We start from the raw sequence: 27953 nt of genomic DNA, 5'->3' as shown, positions 1-27953 counted from the left end.
AATTGGAGAAAGTTGGCACTGTAATTCCTTTTGAAAGGCGTTCGCAAGTATAAGACCAAAGGTCATCCTGATGCAACTGGATGTGTTTTCCTGCTAATGGAATGGTAATCAACCATTGTTTTTACCATTCCCCCCTTCATATGTTTCATGCATTGTTCTGTTATGGCTCAAGAAATTGGCCTTTGTTAGGAAATACAATGTTACTTGTTATGTCAGTACAACAAATAACACTCTTCTCGACCAAATGTCCTGGTCGCAGAAAGAGTTTATTTGATTGCAAGTGTCATGAATTTAACAATAAAGACTACAAAACAAAATTTTTTGACCAACCTCAATGGAGGGACCAATTTTCCTACTTTGTGAAGAAGGGAACAAAATTGATTGTTCTTCATCCATTTTGAATAATCAATCAGAGAGATAACTTGAATATGAAATTTTATACACATTTGTAGCCAGACTTGAAGAAGAATATATAGAAGAAACCTTGATAGGACCATTAAGAAAGCAAACGCATTCATTCTGGGAAAGGTCCTTGCGGTTTCAGCCATTCATATACACAAACATGTACATAGGTTTTTTATTTTTTATTTTATTTTATTTTTTTTCATCAATAAAGTTCTTGATTTGCTATAAAAAAATGCATCATATGTGTCAATAAAGTTCATAGCATAATAAAGAAAATCGGTATTCTATGTATGTTCACTTCAAAATTGACAAGAATCAATGCCATTGTTACTGAATATAGTTGATTTTCATGGGAAGAAAAAATTAATTATGATGTCCCCCTTACTGTCGACAGTTATTGTACTTCGATTGTGTTTGTCTGAGCTCCACAAGTACCTCGACTACAATGCGGTCCATCTTGCGGCTTCATGATTGGGGTGATGCCCAAATACGGGAGACGCTGAGATGTATCTTAAGGAAGCAAAATTTCCCAAAAAGATGAGGTAAACAACCCAACCATTATGCACATTTGACACCATTGACCCACTTGTCTCAACATACAATGTCAAACTTCATTTATGTGTTTGTATGATTAGATGGAGTTTGATTTCACTAAGGACGAAAGCGACACCGATGATGAAGAAATGGACGCACATCATGTCGATAACCAACAAAAACCACAGTATGATGAAGTTCATATGACCAAAGTACAGTCGGACATTTGTGAATTGAAGGAAATGATGAAGCTAGTTCTTCAAAACCAAATAGATTTAATGGACATGTTGCGACATTTTCGAGGCAAGCAAGTAGTTGGCAATGAGAAGGTAATCTATCCAATCATTACGTATATTTGACAGAGCTGACCCACATCATTTCAAGATGAATTATGAGACTAAGTTAATCTATGTGTTTGTATGATTAAGTGGAAGGCAATGATGTGTGTATCATTAACCTCTCCTCCAATGTTGCTGAACTTAAGGAAATGCTGAAGCAACTGCTTCAATATTTCAGTTTTGGCAATAACCAACCGTTGATTGAACAAACCAATTTTGCTGAACTGAAGCAAATGATACAGCATGTCGTGGAAGGTATATTTTGTAGACCACAATCGGCAGGCGTGGAGAAAAAGGATGTGGACCCTTCTGTTGGAGTGGAGGTGCATGATGATGGCGTGGTGAAAGCAACTGACAAAGTTAACCCAATGGAGTGTAATATTTCAGATGTAAAAGGGGTGGATCACCAAGAACAGAATGTCAAGGGAATCTTGGCAAGTGAGAAAAGTGATTTGCATGATGGACATAAGCTTAACATAGAAAATGTTGGGGGCAACCAGAAAAGAGGGGCCTTGACTTGGGGCAAAGATACGAAACTAAAGATAAATACACTCTTGAGCTTGAGTTAGTGGTCGTGAAGAAAGTGGCGTGCGATGTGCATACTTCTCCTACTAAGATTAGCCAACCATTGGGAGCAAGTGGAATCGTTAGAGGAAGAGGAAAGGGAAGAGGAAGAGAAAAATGAAAAGGAAGAGGAAGAGGAAGCAGAAGAGGAGTTCAATCCACTGATGTTAGGGATATGCATTTGTGCAACGATAGCAAAATAAGTACTCGACTTGCAAAAGAAAAACTTCCAAGTCACCACATCACTTCACCTTTTGTTTTGATGGTGCGAATAAGGCGAACAAGGTACAAATACTGCCTTCTGCCTCACAAGTTCTGAATAACCAATTCATGCCCACATCAATAATGGGTTCACTAATTTTACATTGATTTGTGTTGTATTGTAATAGTTGTCAAACAATTGCATGTTTGCACTTATGATTGCTGTAATATTTTTTACACATTTCTAACAAACTCCTCACCAAAGTTCACAAGTTGGAAAAACTATGAGGTTTAGAGGTTATACATCGCTTCACGTTATTTTTTATCAGTAACAACCTTGTTATGTAAGCTTCAAATCTTTTTTATCAAATGTGTTTTATTACTTGACTATTTATTTTAGTAGGAGTCGTTAAGGATGTTGGAGAGCGAAGGGTTCTTATCGCCAGAGGAAGAAAAACTTGTCGACTATGTATTTGACGATAGCAAAAATGAAATGTATAGTTGCATTTACTACTGGCAAATGTTTAATGACACTCCATTGTCAAATAACTTTCATTCTAAGGATAATTATTCCTTGTAGGGACGTTGTTTCAATGAATCTTCGTGGAAGGGCATGTGAAGTTGGTACCCGACGTGACATGCGTACGCTAAAACCAGGGGCTGGCTATCCGATACTATAAGTGTTGGCAGCTCACATATGAATCTGTGTTTTTCATTTTAAGAACTTGCAAACCTTATTTATCAACTTGCCTCATGTCTTACATACAATGTTCCAGCCAATCAACTTGGTGGTGGTGCAATTGACTAATCGACAAAGGGATTTACACAATGACGAGAGGCATACTAATTGGTTCTTTCCAGTATATCTATCAGCAAGTAAGTGTTTTAGCCAGGCTGTGTTTTCTATATGACATATTTCATCAAATGTTTGGCTTTATGACCTTTCTGCATTACACATGCAGACTTTCATTCTAAATAAAAATACGCAACCTCTGTACCATGAAAATATCGTCACATTGTATTTTGGACATGACAGACACACTAGTGCGATAGATGCACGTCAGAGGGTAATATCAATGTCGATTCCATTATATTCACTGTAAATATGAAAGCCAGTATATGTTCACATGCCCTCTAAACAATGTCTGCACTTGTGTTTATGTGTTGCAGAGTACATTGGTTGTGCCTTAAAATTGATATGGTCTACAGTGTAGCCTACCTATTTGACTCGTTCCCATCCACCAGACTGAACAAAAGGAAGCTAAATGTGGAAAAAATTTTGGTATGTCCTTTTGGTGGATTTCTCAACACTACAACAAACTTTAACATGCTTTACATAAACCAACTTTCACTTTCTGCAACAGGTTCAAACTATGCACAAGTTACTACAACTACAATTTCGAAATGAATATGTTACAGATGTGCGTAGCTTTGACGTCCACATGTTAGATGAAAGGCCATTACAACAACTGGATGAATAATCCAAAATCCCTCCATCACATTTATGTGTCTCCTGAATGAGTCATTTAACGAACCTACTTACATTGTTGACAAATTTAATGTTAAATTATTTTTGTAGCACTTTTGACTTTGAGATGTTCATCATCAAGTACATGCAGCGACTTGATTTACCCGCCGGTCCATACAAGGTACATTCTACCGCTTCATTTCCAATTGTGAATCAAATCCTTAATTGTATTTGCTACAATTGGAACTGATTTGTAATATGATCTTTCTGTACAAAGTTCCATTTCGTTGTGCGTCATAAGTTGTTAGTTGACTTCCTTATGGACGTTAATAATTCAAAGATCGTAGAGTATCTTCAATGCCTTCATATCAACAATACCACAAAATAAGGCAGTGATGGGAATGGGCTGGTAGTACGACACTAATTTGGGTGGCAATAAGACTTCACCAATTTTTTATTCATTGATTTCAAGACGGATGTCAAATATGGCTTCACAGTATTTTTTTATTAAAGGATGAAAAGATGGACAAATTGTTTTGTTGAACTCATATGTAAAGATTAATCAATCAGCTGTTGGCTATCATTTCAATGTAGCTGTTGTGTTATTACTATTTTGTTTACGCATGTTTTTTGTACAAAAAAATTCAGATGATTGCGACTGAAACAAATATAATTTACGACTGTTTTTTTTAACCTATATTTTGAGGAATGTACTTGTCAAGCAAATTCTGAGCATAACTTCGATGTGGCAACTGTAATGTTAGTATTAACATATCTATGTTTAGGTGGAATGATGTACAGTATCTTCGTGATGTAACCAAACCAAACTAAGCCTTAAGTCCCATCAAATGGGGTCGGCTACATGAATCCTTCTTCTCCACGTGGCCCTATCAAAGGCCATTTTGTTAGTCAAATTAAGTAGATCCATATCTCTAAACAATAACCAATGTTAATCTAGGCCTACCTCGTCCCCTAACACTTCCATCTACCGTTACAGCATCGCATCTCTTCACTACTACCTCTGTTGGTCTCCGTTGAATATGACCAAACCATCTCAATCGATTCTCTCTCAACTTATCTTCTATCGGTGCTACTCCTACCCATTCTCGAATACACTCATTCCTAATTTTGTCTTGCCTAGTCTTGCCACACATCCACCTTAGCATTCTCATCTCAACCACACTCATCTTATCTATATGTTGTTTCTTGGTTGCCCAACACTCCATCCTATACAACATCGTTGGTTTAATAGTCGTTCTATAAAACTTACCTTTAACTTTAGTGGGTATTCATTTATCGCACAGTACCCCAGACGAACTTCTCCACTTACACCATCCCGCCTTAATCCTATGGGCCATATCCACATTAATCTCCCCTGCTGTTGTGATAATTGACTCTAAATAACAAAAATATTCACTCTTAGGCAGTTCTTGGTTTTCAATCTTCACTTCTCCTCTAACTTCATTGTTACTGTTACTAAATTTACACTCTATGTACTCGGTCTTAGTTCTGCTTATCCGGAATCTTTTAGATTCAAGAGCTTTTCTCTAAATCTCCAACTTTGTATTAACTCCTTCTCTAGTCTTATTCACTAGCACTATATCGCCTGCAAAAAGCATACACCATGGCACGTCATCCTGGATATTTCTCGTCAACTCATCCATAACTAAAGCAAAAAGATAAGGACTTAAGGTATATCCTTGGTATAACCCAACAGTGATAGAAAATTCATTTGTCTCTCCAGCAGGCGATCTAATAGTGGTCACCACCCTTTCATACATGTCCCTAATCACATCAATGTAACCTTATGTCACCCTTTTCTTCGTTAACACTCACCATATTATGTCCCGGGGCACTCTATCATATGCTTTCTCAAGGTCAATAAACACCATATGAATGTCCCTTTTCTTCTCTCTATACTTTTCTATTACTCTTCTCAAAAGATAGATTGCTCCCATTGTTGACGTGTCTGGCATAAACCCAAATTGATTCTCTGACACCTCTGTTATATCTCGCAATCGGTGTTCTATCACCCTCTCCCACACTTTTATTATATGACACATTAGCTTGATTCCTCTATAGTTGTTGCAATTCTGGACATCTCCTTTATTCTTATAGATTGGCACTAAAATACTCTTCCTCCACTCATCTGGCATGCTCTTAGTCAAACACTTCCAAGCTTCAATAGGGATATCATATGGTCTTAAAGCTTTATTTGATTTCATCTTCTTAAGTGCAAACTCCACTTCAAAGTTTCCAATCCTGTGATAGAACCTATAGTCTTGGTTTATCATATTACTGGTTATTTCTTCCTCTATTGTCGTACCTCCATGTTCCTCATATAGTTTCTCAAAATAGTTCTTCCATCTTTCCTTAATCTCTTCATCCCTCACCAATACCTTAGAATCCTCACTCTTGATGCACTTAACTTGATTAAAATCTCTTGTTTTCCTCTTCCGTATCTTAGCATGTTTGTATACCCTCTTCTCTCCCTCCTCACTATGTAATCTAGTGTATAGGTCATCATAAGCTTTCAGCTTAGCCTCTCTCATTACTTTCTTGACCACCTTATTAGCCAATCTATAGGTCTTAAGGTTTTCCTCAGTTCTATCCTTTTGCCACTTTTTAAAGCACTCTTTTTTTGCCTTAACTACCACTTGAACCTCTTCCCTCCACCACTAAGTTTCCCTAGAGCTGGGTCTCGTTCCTTTTGACTCTCCAAGCACTTCTCTTGAGATTCTCCTCATACAATTAGCCATCGAGTTCCACATAGTGTTAGCATTATCTTCTAAGTCCCAAGTACCTTCCTTATCCATTCTATTCTTAAATATTTCTAATTTATCCCCTTTTAGGTCCCACCATCCTTCGTAGCTTGGTATTGCCCTCTAAAACATAAATCTAGTTGTAGACACCCCATTTTTGACCGTCCTCAAGACTTGGACGTCACCGTTTGAACACTCGGTGATTATCCATGTTTGTGTTCGTTTGGAGTTCCCGGAGGTCTCGGCTCGCGCGCTCTGCCTCAGGATCTCCGAACTTGACTGTTTAGTGTCTGGTTTTGCACCAAACACTTGTGTTTTGCCCCAAACACTTGTGTTTTGCCTTGGAAGGGCAGGGTAGGGCTTGTGGACCATCCCCACCCATCACCGGCAGTGGCTAGAGGCCACCGGCTGGTTTTTGCTGCCACCGACAATGTATGTTGCCGGCCAGCACTATTTGTTGCCAATCAGCACTATTTACTGCCGGCCGGCATTCTTTTTGGCCAAGATGGCATTTTTGGCCGGCCGATTACTGTGCATCTGCTTTTGCAGATATTTTAAGACAGCTGTCTTGCTTTTGCTCCCCTCCATACACGTGTATGGAGGGATCTCCCTCTTATGAGGCTTGTCTTGTAAGCTTTACAAGACAAGAAGTGCCATATATAGACAGAGAGAGAGCTCTTGGCATGAGAGGTTAGAGAGTTTAGATATTTTGGAGAGCTTAGACAGCCGTTGTTAGGGTTTGAGTTCTAGGGTTAGGGTTTGCTACACCTTATCTCTCTCTTTTTCCCTCTTGTGTGTGTTTTAGTCCATACTATTGCACACAAGCACCTAGTGTTTCACCTTCCTCTTGGAGCTGAGGTTCTAAGGGAATGATTTTAAAGTTTTGGTGTTGGATTCAAGCCAAAGGAGGCCATTGGAGCATCATTTGTGAAGAGGTCTACAAGGGTGAGAACCTAGTCTCATTTTTCCCCATTTTTGCATTGATTTTCTACCTATCTTAGAGCTGTTTTCGTGCTTATTGTATAACACAAAAAGGTTCTGTTTTTAGACCCTTTTTATTGTTCATTAAGAGTGTTTCTTGATTTGAGGGTAGTTGACCCCTCTTAGGCCTTGAAAGGCCTCATTTTGAGCCATTTTGTGCTAGCTCCGGGATTTTGGTGTTGGGGTCTCTTCACCACTGAAATCTTGAGGGATTTCAGTGGTGAAGATGATGCCTTGAAGTCCCAAGAAGGAGACGGCCACCCCCTCTCCTTGTTGTCCTGGAAAAGGGCATGTTTTGGCCTCTTGAGAGAGCATTATGTTTGAGGGTGTATTGACCATGACTTGGCTGTTTTTTATGCTTAATATGTCATGTTATGCCTCTGTTTTTACTTGGTTTTGGTACCCCATGCATGCTTAGCATAGTTGCCTTGTAATGCCATGTTTATGCCTTAATGTGCCTTAGGTTGTTAGCCTTTGTTGGAGCATGTTTTAGGCTTAGTCTCGTGAAGATTTTGTGCATGTTTTGCCATGTCCTAGGTCTGTCCTAGGTTGTTTGGGTTGATTTTGGCATGCTTGGTATAGCTCCTTTGTATTTGGGCTTGTTGGCCTTGAGCATATGAATGTATAGCATGACACCTTTGCATTGATTTGGTGATTTGGGGTCACTTTATATGTTATTTCAGTCCCATTTCCATGCTTGTTTGATTGCCTTGCATGCATCTTTAATGCCTCTTAAGCTTGTGTAGCAATGCTCCATGTTTTGGTGTTTATGCATGCCTTTGTTTTTGAATCATGTAGATGCCATCTAAGTGGTCTTTTGGGCCTTATGTTATGTTCTAAAACTCTGTTTTTAGTCATTTAGTCCATGCCATGTTTGGTCTTACTAAGTGTAGTTCAATGCCCCATTGGTTTGCTTTGACCACTTGGACTATTTGTTGCATGTTTGGCTTAATTTTGTTGCTTGGTTTGGCACCATCCTAACATGCATTTTTAGAGCTCATGTTGCATGTTAATTAGTCCATGTTCCCCTTTTTCAAATGTGTTTGAGAGTTGTTCAACTTGTGCCCAAGTGTTGGCCTTTCAACATGTGTATGTGTGCATGTGTATTTGGCCCCTCATTTTAGCATTATGGCTACTGTTTTAGGCCTATTTAGAGTTGCCTAATTCATGTTTAAGTCCATCTTTGCATCCATTTGCATTGCCATATGTATGCTTGTATGCTTGCATAAGTTAGTTGCCATGCCATGTTGCATCCTTAGCTTGTATGCTTAGGTTGCATTGCATTTTGCATGCATTCCTTCCCCCTTGATTTGGTGATAGGGATTAGGACTTTGGTTTGATTTGGTTTGCATTTCATTTGAAATCAAAGTTGCATACTTGGTTCTTTGGGCCATCATGCATGGAAATGCGTGATTGGTGGTCCGAGAATCGAGGCACATGCCCCTTTGAGTCATTATCATGATAAACGACATGATTGTTGCATACATGCCTTGAATTGTGCTGCCATGCTTTGCCTTGCCCTTTGTTGCTGTGAGTTGCAGGTTCTGCAGGCTTTCTTTGCCGACCGGTAGTGTAAGGTACCGACCGGCAGTAATTACTCTGCCGACAGCTTCATTTTGTGCCGATGGCCACACACCATTGCCGGTGATAATTCCACTCAGCCGGTGGCACTCCCCAGTGTCTAGGGATGCAGTCCTGAGGTTTTGACAGCCTCCAGAGGAGTGAAGGAAGGAAAACAGAGGCAACCTATGCATGACGACGCGTTTCCCGAGGTGGTTTATCTGTTTTCTTAGCTTAATTTAATTTGTTAATTAAATTAATTAATTTGTAATATTTAATTAGCTTGCGTAGTTAATTAATTTGTAATATTTATTCGGTCCCTCCGAGTGAGGGCAAACCTGTAATAAGTGTGCGTGAGTGTGTGTATGTCTTCTAACCTCACGTCTTTCTTCCCTTTTATTTACCTTCTTATGATGGTAGATTAGGGCACGTTCAATTTAGCAAACCTTATGCTATGCATGTGTGCATCCATGCATTTGTATTGCATGCATTAGGCTCGGTACATCACGCTAACTGCATTTGTACTTCAATTCACAAATTGAATATGTGGTAGTTGACCGCATTTCACATGCCATGCTTAGGTTAGTCGAGCCTATCTAATTGCATCCTGTATGTGTTGCATTAGGCAATTTAACATGAACTAGGACACGCATGTTTGCTAACTAGTTTACTGTTTTGGCACGGAGTACAATGTAAGTATTTTCTCTTTAGCATCTCGCATGCGTGTGAATGTTAACATGACAGTATGCTTGCCATGCGGCTAAATGCTTATGTGTTAAACTGTTTGAATGCCTGTGGGTGAAGGTTGGATTGTTTGAGTTGGAAAAACTCATTGAAATCCGTGTTTTTAGCCTACTTGCGAGTAGCAAATTCCAAAGCATTTTCAAAACGAACGGATATGCAATGTTTCTTTCCAATTAGGCAATCTAGTCTATATTTGTTTGCTGCGCGCATAACATAGTAATTCTAGGCTAATAAATGGAATAAGAACACATAACGTTTTCAAAATCGGATATCATGGTTAGTAGAGGCCGGTCTTTGGACCGGGCGAAAGGGGGTGCTCATAGCTGACCTTCCCCGATCGTACCCAAGCTCCCGAGCCGAGACAACTCCGGTGATGACGGACATGTGGCCTTCGGCACCGAGTCAGGGTTTCCTAAATTTCCCCATTTTAAAAAATATTTAGGTGGCGACTCTGTATCTGGCAAAGCAGTCCATGTTTGGCACTACTTTTCAAAAATCTGTTTCTCAAAACGATTTGCCAGATTTGGACTCTTTGGTTCAGATTAAGAACCGTGACAATTTGAGAGTCCGAGCTGTAGTGACCCCACAAATGAACAGAACGGGACTCACCCTCCCGGGGCGTTCGGGGGCGTGCTACACTAGTACCAAAATCCTATGTTGAGAGGTCAGGCTCTCTTCAAGAATCACCTTACAATCATTGCATTTTAGGCAGTCCACTTTTCTCACTAAGAAGTAATCTATTTAGCTCTTAACTAACCCACTCTTAAAGGTTATCAAATGCTCCTCCCTCTTATTATACATAGTATTGGCCACCACCTGGTCAGAAGCCAACACAAAATCTAAAATACTCTCTCCAGCCTCATTTCTTTCACGAAAAGCGTATTCACCATGCACCCTTTCATAGCCTAGCTTATCTATGCCTACATAGCCATTAAAATCTCCACCTATAACCCGATTCTCTCCTACGGGTATCTCCTATAAGATCTCATCCATTTGCTTCAAAAAATTCCTCCTAGTCGGATCATCTAATCCTACTTGAGGGGCGTATCCACTAATAACGTTCACTATATTCCCTCTAATAACTAGTTTAACTAACATAATCTTATCCCCTTTCCTAATGACCGCTATTACATTCTCCACAAGACCCTTGGCAATTAAGATTCCTACCCCATTCCTGCTCCTTACCACTATAATACAGTTTAAAATCAATATCCTCAATTTCTCCAGCTTTCTCACCCGTCCACTTAGTTTCTTGTACGCAAGCTATACTAACTCTCCTCTTAATCATAACAAAGGCATGTTTTCCCTTGTTGATAAGAAAATATCTGCCAATTGTGGTGGGCCATTCTGGCTTTTCCAAGCATGGTTGTATGCCTATTTTCCTGAAATACGACCTCCCAAACTAAACACTATGATCCCCAAACATTACTCTTGTGTAGAATGTTTCTTAACCTTTGTTGACGCCCAAACTTAGCTTCTTTGAATGCCTTACTACACTCTTGAACCTTTCATCTGACAAAGACCCCCTACTGTTCATGCTATTTCAATCGTGTCGATTCTCATCTTCTAGACTACAACATCCCTTCATGGATCCCTCGAACCTAACAGATAAAGAAAAGATTTGTTAAGTTGAAACATGAAAACATATTCTGAATTGTAGACATATCCTAGTGGGGTGTTCTATCTGCTCGACCAAAATGTCTAGCTATAGTATTGAAAACTATTCTCCCAGTCAATGGGTCAGACAATTTGAACTTACTCAAGGCACACCTTGCCCTTACTTTCACTCCACCATTGAAGAAGAAATATGGACAAGGATCAATATCAAAGAATTTTCTGATACAAAACTAATTGGAGTGGAGAATGAAAAACTTCTACAAGGCTTTAGCACCTATTACTTCAAGCATGTTCCTGACCTCACCTAGGGTTTTCAACATTGGTGGACCCTTATAGCAGCAGTAATTTTCTCCAAACCTCTTCAGACCTGTTTGAGAGATGTGTCTATTGACAATGAAGGCTCCGAACCACCCACTTCAAGCCTGAAGACTTCAAGTAAGTTTATCGTAGCTATCAACCCACTTCTACATTACAGCGGTGGTAAGACACATGAAGTAACCAAAGGTACACTCACTAACTCACCAAGTTCATATGCTTTAGCAGCTAAATTAGCAGCAATGTGAGCAGAGATCTTTCTGATATTAGAGAATGGTGGATAGATCAAACCCTTGTCAATGTTCACTTTTGTTACTTGCTCAGCCAAAGCCACCGTTGTTATAAAGGAAAGTTGATGATTTAGATACAAGGGTGAACCATTCTATCTATTTGTCATGCTTGTCGTCTAGAATTGCAATTTAACAGGTTTTGCCAAAAGTTTTCCATAGTGCTTTACACATGATTATGGGCAACCAGTGTAAAAAACTTCTGTTAAAAGGATATCTAGAGAGGGCAAGATGTACAGAGACTGTTTCAATGACTTGAACCTGCGCCGCCAAGGACAGTAATATGGCAAATCGCCTTTATAGAACCAGATCACACATCAAGGGAATAAAACAAACACAAGGTGTTTTATGAGTTTATGTTCTATTGGAATTTAAGTAAACATCTCAGAACTTTTTCTAAAGACAGTCTATTCATTATGTACGACTTGCATAGCCTAGTTGGCCACCATGCCTTCCTTAGGGCTTACTCTGAAAGAGGTCATGAGTTCAATTCTCATTAAAGGAGTTGAATTAAGGGAGTGCAAGCACTTAGATGCTTTGCCAAGGGTGGGGAGATTTTCTTCCATATGTGCTAATCTAATAACTAACAACAAACATTTGTCGATAAAAAAAAAATGTACGACTTGCATAGATATGTGACCAGAGTAAAGGAAAAAAAATAATAAAGCGAAGTAAAATGAAATAAATAAAGGAATGAATTCCTTTCTCTTCAATTATCAAGTAAATTGTATTCAACTTATAATGTGTGTAGTTATGTAATATGTAGTGCACTTATAGGCTTCCAGAAATGTTTTATCGTGTACATGAATTGCACCAGAGATGACCAAACCCAAACCAAATCTAGGGAAAATATATGCATTATTTGCTTGAATTGATCACCAAAAAAAGAAAAGAAGAGAAAAGAAAAGGTGCCATCAAAATCAATTTTTAGTATCCATCTCAGATGCATTAAGGATATAACACCAAAAAACTAGAAGTATAAAGTAATAGAACCTGGCTAGGTACATAGAGTTTACCATTGTATTCTACAGGGTCAAATGGACTTCCACTGGCAAAAATTGCATGTCCCTTTTTTTAGAATAGAGAAATTTATTAGTTTTGTATTTAAATCCAATAAGACATTACTTTGCATTAAAGCATCAAATTATAAGATAATAAAAAATGCATAATTTATTTTTAACTGACTCCAGGTATAAGCTTCTTCAGTTATGCACACAGATTGTGAGGTTGGGTTGGAGAGAGCAATAATGAGAGGTTTTTGCATGCCATTCATTTAGAGTCATATTGTAAAATTTTGTAGAGAAAGAGAGAGAGAGACCATTCATTTAGAGTCTTATTGTAAAATTTTGTATAGAGAGAGAGAGAGAGAGAGAGATTACCTTATTGAAGGAGGCCATGGGCTCAATCACCTCTTTTGTGAATGTTCTTCCTACTCCAGATGAACCAATTAGAACCGTCAGCTTGATAGCTTGATGACATCTGAAAATGAAATAGAGACCAACAATCTCTGAAAACTACCTTCTTATAATAAAATGTGGACATAATGGGAATGCATCAAACCTTGACAGCATCTAAAAGATCCTTGACGGGTTCATGTTAGTGAGCCCAAGGTTTCTTGAAGTGTTGAAGGGAATTCTTACGAGAACTAATGATTAGTCCCTACAAGAGAAATCAGATGCTTTTTGATTAATGCAAGACACAAGTGCCGAAAAGGGTAAAAATGGAAACAAAATAAAAATATGATCAGTCATGATTGACTAAATATCCATCATTTAGGAAGAAACTATTAAGTATTAGTGTGTAAGGATAGTTATGTCATTTACTTCTTTAGTCTTTTATTATAAGAATGTGTAACCCTAATATGTTTAGGAGTGAGAAATAAAACTCAGCAGCAGTGATCTCTCTTTTCTTCCTCTCATTCTGTTCTTTCTTTTATGCAAATCTAACATGGTATCAGAGCTTCATCTTCCTCCTTGAAGATTCTTCTCTTGTTCCTTGTTTCATTCATTTTTCTCTGTACACAAAAAATAAAAATAAAATAAAATAATTCCAAAAATAAAAAATAAAAAATTCCTTCATGGTCGAAATTTGATCGGTTTTCACTTTAGATTTTTATTTTAATTTTTTGATGAGTGTTTGAGTGTTTTTCTAATTTTTGTTGATTTTTGGAAAAACTGATTGATTTTTCGAAAGTCCTAGCTGAGCTTGTTTTTGGCTGACTTTTTCCTTCCTTCCTCTACCTTGGGAGCCAATTGGGATTGTACTAGGGTTGGGAGACTTGGTTTTGATGATTTTGTAAGGTTCCACTCTATTTCGGTTTTCCTCAGTTTCAACACAGTTTCTCTCAGTTTCTTATTGTTTTTGGCCTCACCAGCCTATGTTTCGGCTCTATTTTTGTCTCTAGAGGTAACTTTTGTCCCTAAGTTGACTTTGTGAATTTGCCTCTGTTTGTTTTTGCCGGTTTTGGGCTGGTGTTTATTTTTCTATTGTGGGGATTTAATCTACAATGGCTGAGGGTGAGACTAAGGATACAATTAGTGGTGAGGGTGGCCTACGTTGTGTTATTACTCTTGCCGACAGTCCCTCTCTTCAAATTAGTCCCATTAAATTGGATGGTTCCAACTATTTGATTTGGTCACGCTCCTGTTGTCTTGCTATTGTTACTTGCCGTTTGACTGGCTACATTACTGTTCTCTTCCCCTATCGGATGGTGATGACTCGCTCTATACTCAATGGATTTCTGAAAATGCTCCTGTTATGACTTGGCTAATCAACTCTATGCAACCTACCATTAGTCGGAGTTTCCTCTTATTAGATACTGCTCATAAGATTTAGATAGCTGTAGCTCAAATGTACTCCCACCAGGGTAATGATGCATAGGCATATGAGTTGAGGAAGAAGCTTCAGAGCTTAGATTAGAAAGATAGATCACTCGCAGTATACTATACTGAATTGAGTAGTTTGTGGCAGGAACTAGACTATTACCAAAGCTTCTAGGTTGTTTGTTCTCAGGATGCCACTTTATTTCAACAAACCGTGAAGAAGGAGTGCGTGTATGACTTTTTTGCTGGCTTGAACTTGGAGTATGATCAAATTTGCATCCAAGTGTTGGGTCGTTCACCTTTTCCCACCCTACGCGAGGCTTATGCCCTAGTCCAGCAAGAGGAGAGTCGACGTAGTGCTATGGTTCATTCCTCTATTCAGGATCATTCTGCTTTGGTTGTTGCTACTGCTACTCGAGCTCCTCAGCCTAGTCTAGTTCAGTTTGGGAGTCAGGGTACACTGGTTGATTGAAATCGCTTGAAGTGTGATTATTGTGGAAAAGACAGGCATGATTGAGAGCATTGTTGGAAACTGAATGGTCGCCCTACTCGGGGTCGAGGTTGTGGTAGTACAACTTGTCCCCAAGCACATGTGTTTGAGATTGCTGTGAGTTCTTCCGAGCCTAGCACTCTTTCCCAGGATGAGTTACGCACTCTCAGGCGTTTTGATGGCTCGACTTGACTCTCTTTCTACCATAGCTTCTTCCACTTCCACTTCTTCCAATTTTGCCAACACAGGTATTCCTACTAGTGCTCTTAGTACCTTCTCATCGCCTTCTTGGATTATTGATTCAGATGCCACCGACCACACAACAGGTGCCTCTAGTCTTTTCTATTCTTATTCTCCTTGTTATGACCGAGACAAGGTTCAAGTGGCTGATGGCACTTTATCCTTTGTCTCTGGCAAGGGTTCGGTTCATTGTTCATCTTTGCTTTCTCTTTCATTTGTGCTTCATGTTCCTACTTTTTCCACTAACTTGCTTTCTGTTAGTAGTCTTAGGCCTCGTTTGGGAACAAACTATTTTAGAAACTTTTTGGCTTTTTGGCTAAAATATGAGGTAAAAAAAATTGTATGTTTGGAATGACTTTTTGATTTTTTACGAAAAAGATGTGCAAAAAGTAGAGAGAAAAGGGAATCTTTGACTTTTTGACATAGGTTAAAAAGAATGAAAAGAATTATTTGGCTTACTTATGAACGAGGTAGAGCCTTGTATTTATAATGAAACAATATTACAAACTAGGAAACAAACAAAATAGGAAACGAAGATAAAAAATGTATTAAATTTGTGATTCACACAATCACAGATTTTATACACACTACCATAATTACAATGTCACTCTTTCTTAATTCCAACACTACCATAATTATAATATCACTATTTCTTAATTCCAGCACTCCCTCTCAAGCTAGTGTGAAGATATTCAATAAACGCAGCTTGTCGATAGACGACTGGAGTAATGTTAGGCCAATAGACTTGGTGAACATATCTGCTAACTGCTGAGAAGAAGAGACAAAGGATGGTCTCACAATACCAATCTGAACCTTCTCTCGAATGAAATGTATATCAACCTTTATATGCTTAGTATGCTCATGTAGGACAGAATCAGAAGACAACATAATAGCAGACTTGTTGTCACAAAATAAAGAAACAAGGGCAGTCTCCGCAAATCCTAACTCTACCAAAATAGAACGCAACCATAGAATCTCACAAGTGCCTTGTGCCATAGCCCTATACTCAGCTTCTGCAGAAGACCTAGAAATAACTGCTTGCTTCTTACTTTTCCATGATATAAGATGATCACCATAGAAAGTACAGAAGCCAGAAGTAGAACGCCTATCCGTTCTAGATACTACATAGTCAGCATCAGTAAAACAAAAGAGTCCAGATTAAGAATCAGCTGTGAAGAACAATCCCAAGCCAGGAGAGGTCTTCAAATATCTCAAGATATGATGAATCGCATTAAGATCTTCTGTACGAGGTGCATGCATGAATTGGCTAACCACACTAACCGCAAATGTCAAGTCAGGTCTAGTATTGGTCAGATAGATGAGACGCCCAACAAGACGCTAATACATACCTGGATCCTCTAGTAATTTGCCGGACTATGATATGAGCTTGACATTGGGATCCATAGGAGTAGAAGCAGGTTTACACCTCAACATACCGGTATCCTTAAATAAGTCAAGAGTGTACTTCCTTTGAGATAAGGAAATCCCCTATTGTGAGCAAGCCACCTCAATCCCTAGAAACTACTTGAGATACCCCAAATCCTTATATCAAAGATGTGTCCCAAATCTCGTTTAACTTGACCAATACCTATAGAGTCATCACCAGTGAGAATGATATCATCCACATAAACCAACAAGACTATACACTGACCTGCAGAATTACGACGGATGAAGCAAGTATGGTCTGAATGGCACTTAACAAAGCCCATGGAGATGATGACTGAGCTGAAACAACCAAACCAAGCTCGTGGAGACTGTTTTGGGCCATACAAAGACTTGCGCAATTGACATACTTTTCCTGAATACTCTCCCGCAACATAAAAACTAGGAGGAGGGGCCATATAAATCGTCTCAAGAAGATCCCTATGCAGAAAGGCATTCTTGACATCAAGCTGATGAAGGGGCCAAGAATGGGATGCTGCAAGAGAGATAAGTAGATGAACAGAGGTAAGCTTGGCAACTGGGGCAAAGGTAGCGCCAAAATCCTTGCCAAGAACTTGAGTGAAGCCCTTGGTCACTAAGCCGGCCTTATAACGATCAACAGAGCCATCAGGTAGGTACTTAATAGCAAAGACCCATTTGTAACCCACGGTACTCTAGCCAGAAGGTAAAGAAACCAAATCCCAAGTATAATTATGTTCTAAAGCTGCCACCGCCACCCATTTTGGATTCTAAAGGGCCTTTGACACAAACCGTGGAATAGACTTGGACTCAAGCTTGCCAAGGAAAGAATGATAGGAGTTGAAAACCCTGTCATATGAGAGATACTGGGAAATGGGATGACTAGTACTACATAGATAACCCCAACGATTGGGGGGATGGCAATCTTGAGGAGGATTACGGCGAGAAAGGGAATGAGAGGCATGTAAAGGGGAAGAAGTACCTAACCCAAGATCCGGAGAGAAAGTAGGAGGGGGCTGAGCATGAGGGCGGCGAGAGTATACTTACAAGGGAGGGGGGAAGGAGGCGAAGGTGAAGGGTGGGAGGGGGGTAACCTCATCCGCAACCGCATCCAAAATGGGGACAGGGCGAACACTTTAAGTAGCTGAAGGGAAAACCTGTAACAAGGGGTTAGGACTAAAAAAAGGAAGATCCTCACAAAAAGTAACATCCAGAGTATGGTGAAAATGACAAGACACAGGATCAAAATATTTATACCCCTTAGACATAGAAGAATACCCCAAAAAAGACATAACGAATAGACTTGTCATCTAACTTAGTGTGAGTGGGACGCCGGTCTTGAACAAAACATGTACACCCAAAAACACGAGGAAAAAGAGGAAAAAGGGTAGTATTAGGCATAAGAATATGGAATGGAGTAAGGCCATAAAACACACGACTAGGAGTCCTATTAATGAGATAGACAGCAGTAAGAACAGCCATGTGCCAATAAGACTTGGGCACACTTATACCACGAAGAAGACAACGCACGACAAACATAATATGACGGTTTTTACATTTAGCCACATCATTCTGTTCAGGGGTCTGAGGACATGTAAGTTGTTGAAGAATACCCATTCAATTAAGGTGAGAATGAAACTCATTGGAGATGTATTCCCCATTATTATCAGAGCGAATGTTCCTAACAATGGTGCGAAATTGTGTTTTAACCATTTGCAAAAACTAAACAAAGATGGGAAACACTAAACAAAGATGGGAAACACATTAGACTTGTGGCAAAGTTAATAGACCCATGTGCACCTAGTGTGATCATCAATAAAAGTCACATTATAACGATGACCTGAAAAAGCAAAAATAGGAGAGGGACCCTAAACATCAGAATGAATAAGGTCAAAAGCTCTAGGGGCATGTGTCATATGTGGTATATAACTAGTATGGATATGTTTAGACAACTCACAAGTAACATAATGGAATTTAGAATCCTTGCAAGCTTCATTTAATAGCGAAAAAGTTAACATAAATATTGAAAGTTAACATGACCCATACGGGCGTGCCATAACTCCAAAGTTTGAATAAAAAAAACCCAAGATATAGAAGTTGGCAAAACAGACGTCTGAAAACTAGCTAAAGGCAAAGAAGGTTGGTCCGGTGGATCCTCAAAGTAGTATAGCCCATCGCGCTCATATCCGCTACCAAAAATCCTCTTCGAACTCAGGTCCTATAGAAGACAGGAAGAAGGTAAGAAGATGACAGTGCAATTAAAGGTTTGGGCAAGACGACTAACATATAAGAGATTATAAGCAAACTTGGGAACATGCAACACAGAAAATAAAGTGATATCAGGGGATAAAGACACAACACCCTTATGTTGGACAGAAAAGCAAGAACCATCAACAAGACACACAGATTGGGCAACAATGGTGGGGGCATGAGAGGAAAGAAAAGAAAAGTGACCAGTCATATGATCATTAGCCCCAGAATCCAGAATCTAGGAAGGATTAGCAAACTGAACATGGGAAGCAGTAGAAATACCTGTAGCAAAGGTGACGGTAGGGGATGATGGACCAAGAGAACCTATGGTGAGAGACCCAAGTTGGGCCTGAAGCTGACCAAGACTGCTGTAGATTAGGGACATTAGGAGGTTCAGAAGTAGGAATAACTTCCACCAAAGTAGCCGTGCGAGCAGAGCCAAAACTACGTGTATTAGTACCACGAGGTCAGGAAGGGCGTTGCCTTAACTCAGGATGAAGTTTGAAACAATGAGCTTTGACATGTCCAGGATCACCACAATGATGACAAGTAACAGAATCGGTAGAACTTCGAGAACCAGAACTTGCAGTAAGAGCCATCTGATCTGCTAAAATTGGAGGTATTGAAGGAACACTAGGTTGAACCAATCATCGGCGACGCTCATCACTGTCAATAGTGGCAAAAGCCTCATAAAGAGATGGCATGGGTGATGTGTTGTGATTCTGAATTTGAAGAGATTCAAATTCAAAGTTTAAACCCATGAGAAACTGATAAGTGTGCTGTCGGGCAAGCCTCTTGGACATAAGGGAGGCGGCTTCTGGTGGAAGGTTAGTCAAAAGCTCATATTGAGCAAGTTCCTCCCAACGAGCCTGAACATAGCCAAAGAATTCAGCTACAGAAAGGCCAAGAGAGGACTGAGAGGCTCGGGCTATATCTTGGTAAAGCTTGAAGATACGGGCATCATTGTGTGCATGAGCGTACATCTGTGACAATGTTTGCCACAAACTCGGAACTGTATCGCAATAAAGGAACATATGATAAATTTGATCTTCCATGAAATTGAACATCCATCCTAATATAGTGCAGTTATCGATATCCCACTGAGCACGTATAGGGTTTGTCGCAGCTGGCGGGGTAATAGTCGATAAAAGCTAATGGGCCTTTCCCTTTCCCATAAGGTAGAGTTTAAGGGAACAGCTCCAAGCAGCAAAATTTTTCCCATTCAACACCACACTCGTAATACGATGAATAGGAGTAATGGAAAAGAGAAAAATCAATACTTGGGACAGGCACAGATTTGGTGGAGACCGCAGTAGATACCTCAGTAGGAATGGTAGAAGATAAGTTATCCATGGGGAGATAATGAGGGCTGAAATAGACAGCAATATAGCAACACATCAACACAGTCCGAGTAAACAACTAGAAAAGCCAGAAAAAACTTAACGGCTAAAGTGCTTAAAGCATCAGCACTACACTCTATAAAAGGGAGAAAAAGGATTCAAATCACCCTAAAGAGGGTATCGAGCCGATCTAGGCTAGGGGAAGACCTAGTCGAAGTGCTTGAGGCCAGGATGAGACCTAGTTGGCAGCAGCAAGGCCCTCGGCAGGTGTAATACAGTCCTACCGAGGGGTATAGCAAGGTGGTAAAGTGGTTTCGGGTGGTCTAGGAGTGGTGGCTTAGGCTGTCGGGTGGTCTAGAGGGGAGAAGAGGTCTGTTGGCTGTTGGAGGAAGAAGAAATAAGATGAAGAAACTGCTGGGCAGTGAAGAAAATGGGCCAATAGGGAGGAGGGGATGGTCTAGGGTTTTTGTGTTTTGGCTCTGATACCAAAAAGAATGAAAAGAATTATTTGGCTTACCTATGAATGAGGTAGAGCCTTGTATTTATAATGAAAGAATATTACAAAATAGGAAACAAACAAAATAGGAAATGAAGATAAAAAATGTATTAAATCTGTTATTGACACAATCACAGATTTTATACACACTACCATAATTACAATATCACTCTTTCCTAATTCCAACACTACCATAATTATAATATCACTATTTCCTATTTCCAACAGGTTATAGGCTTTTTGGTTTTTTTTGTAACTTTTTGACTTTTAGGCTAAAACAATTATTTCCCATACGAGGCCTTAGTACTTCTCTAAATTGCTCAATGTCATTTTTTTCTACTCATTGTGTCTTTCAGGACATAGTTACGGGGAAAACAATTGGCAATGGTAGAGCACAAGATGGGCTGTATTTTCTGGATGTCGTTCCTCCTGTCGTCCCATCTCAGGCTCTCAAGTGCACTACTGCTCTCCTCTTTATCTCCTTCATCAGTGGCATCGCCGTTTGGGTCATCCTTCCTTTTGTGTTTTGGAGAAACTTTTTCCTTCTTTAGTTCATGATTGTCCTAGGAGTATTTTTGGTTGTGATGCTTGTGAACTTGCAAAGCGTAAACGTACTTGTTACCCTTCAATTAATAAAAGTACTTTCCTTTTTATGCTTATTCATATCGATGTGTGGAGCCCTTTCCCAGTGGTTTCTACTTCTGGTATCAATGGTTTGTTATATTTATTGATTGTTATTTCCATGTGACTTAGATTTACTTGCTTCGAACTAAGAGTGAAGTTTTTTTTTCTTGTTTCCAAACTTTTCATAAAATGGTGAGCAATCTTTTTAATGCTCAAATCAAAATTCTTCGTAGTGATAATGGGACTGAGTATGTTGATGGAGTTTTTCGAGCATACCTAGAGGAGCATGGCATCCTTTATCAGACTAGTTGTGTTGGTACTACTCAGCAGAATGGGGTTACCGAATGCAAGGATGGCCATCTTGAAGTTGCTCGCTCTCTCTTGTTTACCATGAATGTCCCTAAGTCATTTTGGGGTGATGCTATTCTTACCACTGCTTACCTTATCAACCTTATGCCTTCTAGTGTCCTCCAATTCCAGATTCCTTTTCAACTGCTTCCTATAGCATATCCCACATCTTTTCTTCCTCCTCAGTTGTTTGGGTGTGTCTGTTTTGTTCATTTGCAACCTCGTACTCATGGGAACTCGATCCTAAGGCTGTGCGCTGTGTCTTTATTGGTTATTCTGCTACTCAGAAGGGTTACAAATGCTATGATCCTCATACTTGCAAAGTGTGTATTAGTATGGATGTCACTTTTCGGGAATCTGCGCCCTTCTTTCCTTCTCCCCTGCCATCTCCTCAGAGGGAGAGTAGTAATGGTATGGATAAGATTGCGAATGAGGAGATGGCCTGTCAGCACGAGTTGCCTTTTTTCCTTCCTAGTCAGGAGACTGTTATTTGTGGTGAGGGGAAGCCTAATAGTTCTCTTGATGTGGAGCCTGACATTGGTGGTCATTTGGACAAGGTTGATCTTAAGACTTATTCTCGGCATCCGAAAGAGCAAGCTTCCCTTGTGCCACCAGACCCATCATCATCCATCATGCCAGTTCTAGATAATGCATCTCAGTCTATTCCTTTACCTATAGTTGAGAGTCCTGTTGTCAATAATTCAAGTCTTCCTTTTGCTCTTAGAAAAGGGGTTAGGGCTTGTACTCAACACCTCATTTCTAAATTTGTGTCGTATGAATCATTGTCTTCTACATATCATGCTTTGGTTTCATCTTTGTCTTCATGTATTTCCCAAGATTGGAACAAAGCTATCAATGATCCTAAGTGGAAAGTAGCTATGGTAGAAGAGATGCAAGCTCCAAGCAAGAATAACACTTGGGAGTTAGTTCCTTTTCCTAGTGGAAAATAGCCTGTAGGGTGTAAGTGGGCGTTCACCATCAAGCAGAAAGCAGATGGAACAATTGAACGATACAAAGCACGATTAGTGGCCAAAGGGTTTACTCAAACATATGGAATTGATTTCCAAGAAACCTTTGCTCTTGTGGCAAAGATGAATTCCATTCGAGCTATTCTCTCATATGCAGCTAATTTGGGATAGCCTTTATAGCAGCTAGACGTGAAAAATGGATTTCTCCATGGTGATCTGGAAGAGGAGGTATATATGGATGTACCACCAGGATTCTCATCTCAGTCTACAGTTAGGAAAGTTTATAGGTTGAAAAAGGCGTTATATGGTTTGAAACAGTCTCCATGAGCTTGGTTTGATAGATTCCTAAAGGCAATGTTGAGATTCGGGTATAAGCAAAACAATGCAAATCACACAATGCTTGTCAAACGTTATGCAAAAAAGGTAACTGTGCTTATGGTATATGTGGATCACATAGTGTAGACGTCCCCGAACGTCCCGGGAGGATGAATCCCCTATTCTGTTCATATGGGCTCACTACAGTTCAGGACTCAAAGTCACGGTCCTGTATCTAATCTCGCAGAGTGCAATGCAAGACCGATGAATCGTCAAAGAGTCCAAATCTGGCAAATTGTTTTGAAAAACAGATTTTTGTAAAGAAGTGCCAAACATGGACTGCTTTGCCAGATATAGAGTCGCCACCTAAATATTTTATTTTAGGGGAATTTAGGAAACCCTGACTCGTTTGCCTAAGGCCACGTGTCCGTCATCACCAAAGTTGCTTCGGCTCAGGAACTTGGGTACGATTGGGGAAGGTCAGCTATGAGCACCCCCTCTCGCCTGATCCGAAGATCGGCCTCTACTAACAATGATATCCAGTTTTGAAAACATTATGCGTTCTTATTCCGGTTATTAGCCTAGATTTAATATGTGATGTGCACAGCATACAAGTATAGACTGGATCGCCTGAATTGGAACAAAATATATCATGTTTGTTTTGAAAATGGTTTGACACTTGCAAGTAGGCTAAAATGCGGGTTTTGCCACCCTCGGGTGGGCTTGGAAAAGATGGTTTTGCCACTATCTAGTGGGCTTAAAACTCATAATTAATGCATTGTTCCAATTTAGATAATCCAACCTTCACCGACAGGCACTCAGGCAGATATATCACATAAGCACATAGCCTCATGGTAAGCATGCTATCATGGCAACATTCACACTCGTGCGAAATGCTAAAGCACAAAATACTTATAGTGTACTCCAAGCCAAAACAAAGAACTCGTTAGCAATCAATGTATGATCCAAGTCCATGTTAAGTGCCTAATGTAACGCATACAGGATGCAATTAGGATAGGCTCGACTAATCATAGGATGGCATGTGAGATGTAGCCATTTGATGCACATATTCAAGTTAGATTTGAAATACTTATGCAGTTAGCATGATGCGCCGAGCCCGGTGCATGCAAGATAAATGTATGGATGCACGCATGCATAGCATAAGGTATGTTAATTTAAATATGCCCTAATACTAACCATTGAAAGCAGATAAGTAAAAGGGAGAAAGAAGTGGGGGTTGGACGACATGCACACACGCACCCACACTTATTACAAATTCGCCCTTGCTCAGAGGGACCAAAAGAATAATACAATTTAACTAACCATCAAGCTAATTAAATATTACCGACGATTAACTAGTTAAGCCAATTAACTAAGCTAATAAAACAGTAAAAGCAGCCTCGGGAAGAGGGCCCAATGTATGCGCACTCGGCTCCGCTCGGAAGCCACTGCCATGCACAAGTTGCCTCTGTTTCCCCTGCTCTGCTCCTCTAAAAATTCCACAAATCCCAAGGAATGCTCCATGGACACTGTGTATCACCACCGACCAAGTGGAAACCCCACTGACCATGTCCGGATGGTCATCGACCATTTGTTGAGCTCTCGGCCATCAATAATTGGTCGGTCGGCAGTATAGATGGCCGGCCGGCCAAAGCTTCCTGTAGCAACCTATTTTGACAGCAGTAGAGGACAAACAAGGCATGGCAATGCATTTCAAAGCAAATGTTTGCACAACCACACTCCATATCATGTTTAAGACTCAAGGGAGCATGGTGCTCGACCCTCGGACCACCAATCGCGCATTTCAATGCGTGATGGCCCAAGAAGCCAAAGCATGCAATTCAATATTAGAATGAAATGCATATAAACAAACAAGGGGCCCAACCTTAATCATGGTTAATCAAAAGGCAAGGTATGCATGCCAAATGCAACCTAGGCATGTTAACTTAGTATGCAACATGGGCATGCCATGCACAATGCATACTAGGCATACAACCTATGCAAGCAAGCGTGCAAGGCATGAGGCAATGCAAACCAACAAGTGTGCAAGATGCAATGTGGATGTTCAAACATGCAACAACACATGGAGCAAACATGTTAAGCAACCTAAACATGTAACAACACACAAGTATGCAATCAACACATAAGGTGAGCATGCAACAACATGTCCTGAACCAAGTATCAAAACATACAATCATGCATGCAAACATGGTTGATCACTAGGCATAAAGAAACAACTTCTAAGTACACTTAAAAGAGGCTAAACACGGGCATATGGCAAGCAATATAAGCTCTGAAAATCATGAAAAAGAGGTGCCAAACCGGCTAATCAAAACAAGCAAAGCATGCATAAAAGCTTGGAATTTGCCCAATGACTTAAACCATGATCATGTGACACATGAAACAAATGATCAAAGTGAATCAAAACAGTCTCAAATCATGCAAAAGTAGGCCCCAAAAACCGCTTAGATGGCATCTAAATGATCTAATCCTAGAGGCATACACAATAGCACAAACATGGAGCATGAAACACCAAACCTCTAACACATTAAAAGGGCATCAAATGCAAGCATACAAGCACACCACATGGACTGAAATGGCATGGCAAGTGGTTCCAAACCACTGAAATGATGCAAGGATGGCATGCTAGAGGGGTTAATGCTTAAGGAATACAAGAGAGGTTACATGGTAGCTATACAAAGGAAGGCATGGACAACCCAAATGACCAAAAGCAGACCTTTAGCATGCTAAAATAAGCATAAAAGCTTCACGAAGCTAAGCTAAAAACATGCTAGAAACAAGGCTCAAGGCACAAGGCATGTTAAGGCAATTCATGGCATTACAAGACATTTATGCTAAGTAAGCATGGTGTGTCTAAACCAAGTAAAATTAGAGGTAAAGCATGGAAAAATACTACCATATACCTACTGAAACATGGCCAACATGAGTTCAAAAATGGTGCTCACACATGAGGCTTAAATGGCACATTTTGAAGACAACAAGGAGAGGGGGTGACCCTCTCCTTCTTAGGACCTTAACCCACCATCCTCACCACTGAAATCCCTCAAGATTTCAGTGGTGAGGAGGCGCAAACAAGGTGGTCCTGGAGCTCTCCAAAATAGCACAAAAATGGGGCCAAACAAGTCCTAAGAGGGGTCAAACAACCCCAAAGCTTAAAACACTCTTAGACAACTATTTAGAGCAGGCAAAAACAAGACTTTTATATGTTATACACAAAGTCTAAAAACAGTTACAAGATAGGTTAAAAAGCTATGCAAAAATGGGGAATAAAGGGTGAAGTTCTTACCCTTGTAGACCTTCTTCACAAACAATGCTCCAGCTGGTTCTTTGAGCTCAAAACCAGTCAAGAACTTGAAGAACAGCTCCCTAGCACCTCAGTAGCCAAGGTAAGGTGTAATGGTGGGTGTTAGTGTGCGATAATAAGACCAAACACACACTTATACACAACAGAGAGAGAGATATAGAGATGGGGGATATGCAAACCCTAACCCTAATATCAGAGCCCTCTGGAAAAATGTTGTAACCCTAATGGAGGGAGAAGAGGCTCCCTCTTATAGAGCTCACTCTTGCAAAGCTTCTCAAGTAAGCTAGTCAAGAGGGCGATCCCTCCATACACGTGTATGGAGGGGAGCAAAGTGGGTGCCAGCTATCACAGCTGGCACAAAATATCTGCCAAAAGCAGATGCACAGTGGTCGGCCGGCCAAAAATGCAATTCGACCAAATTAGATGGCCGGTCGACTACAAAGAGTGCCGATCGGCCAAACATTTGGCCGGTGGCGACAAACTAGTGGCCGGTGGCGTTAAGCCATGGCCAGTGGAGTGTGGGGATGACCAACAAGCCATTCCCTGCCCTCAAGAGCAAAAACACAAGTGTTTGGTGCAAAACGAAACACAAAACAGTCGAGTCGAGAGATCCTGAGGCAAGGCACGTAGCCGAGACCTCCGGGAACTCGGGACGAACACAAACAAGGATGATCACCGAGTGTTCAAACAGTGACGTCCAAGTCTTGAGGGCGGCCAAAAATGGGGTGTCTACAGTTGCCCCTCTTTGACAGAACTCGAAAGTCATAAGAATGACGGGAGTGAGTGTCAAAGGCCAGAGACGGCCCATTTTTGACAAGGCCGAAGACTTGGACAATGCATGCAAGCTAATAAAGATATGTGCCCGAAGGCAGGGGCAAAATGCAACTGATAATGCAAGAAGCCGAGCATAACTTATGATCATGCAAAGAAAGCTGTAACGAAGCATAACATGCAACTGTTTTAAGCTAGCATACATCAATCCAACTACACTACAATGCAGAAAGGATGCAAGAGAATTATGCAATTCTCGATACGTCTCACTCGGAGAATACAATACCTGTGCGGTTCGTCTGGTTGCACCAGCTTCAAATGAACCGTACATACAATATCATGCCTGAAAGAGAACGAAAACTCAACAGGTACAACATTGTTAGTAACATGCATAACATGCAAAATGAATGCAAAATGATATGAGATATATACAAAACTATGTATAATAATGCAAATGAGAATGCAATGCAAATGAATCATGATCAAATCATGAGCGGTTCAAAACTACACAAATGTCAAAAGAATGATAGAGATACAAAGTCCGTCTACCATAGAAAAGGTGCCGCAACCCTTAAACCAACATACCAGCGTGGAATAGGCGCGCACACATGCAGAACTATGAGTGATGTAGACGGACACAGGAACAAGTAATTGGGTGGAATGACATTAGTGGGGAAATGACCTGCTGAGGAAAGATCATGGCCTTAATGCGGGATGTAAAAAATTACACTACAATGTAATATATACAATGGATATGGCGCGCGGGCCAAACCAAATCTTGCATAGG

General features: G+C 40.2%; 1 pseudogene; it reads right to left on the bottom strand.

Moving 5' to 3' along the window:
• The window catches only part of LOC114270930 (NADP-dependent malic enzyme-like), a 61454-nt pseudogene that overhangs the window by 13084 nt on the left and 20417 nt on the right, over positions 1 to 27953 (bottom strand).

The sequence above is a fragment of the Camellia sinensis genome, chromosome 13 (genome assembly GCF_055761805.1).
Source record: "Camellia sinensis isolate YWXY chromosome 13, ASM5576180v1, whole genome shotgun sequence".
Taxonomy (NCBI): Eukaryota; Viridiplantae; Streptophyta; class Magnoliopsida; order Ericales; family Theaceae; genus Camellia; species Camellia sinensis.
Note: the sequence above shows the minus strand (reverse complement) of the source record. Positions and strands in the feature narration are given on the sequence as shown.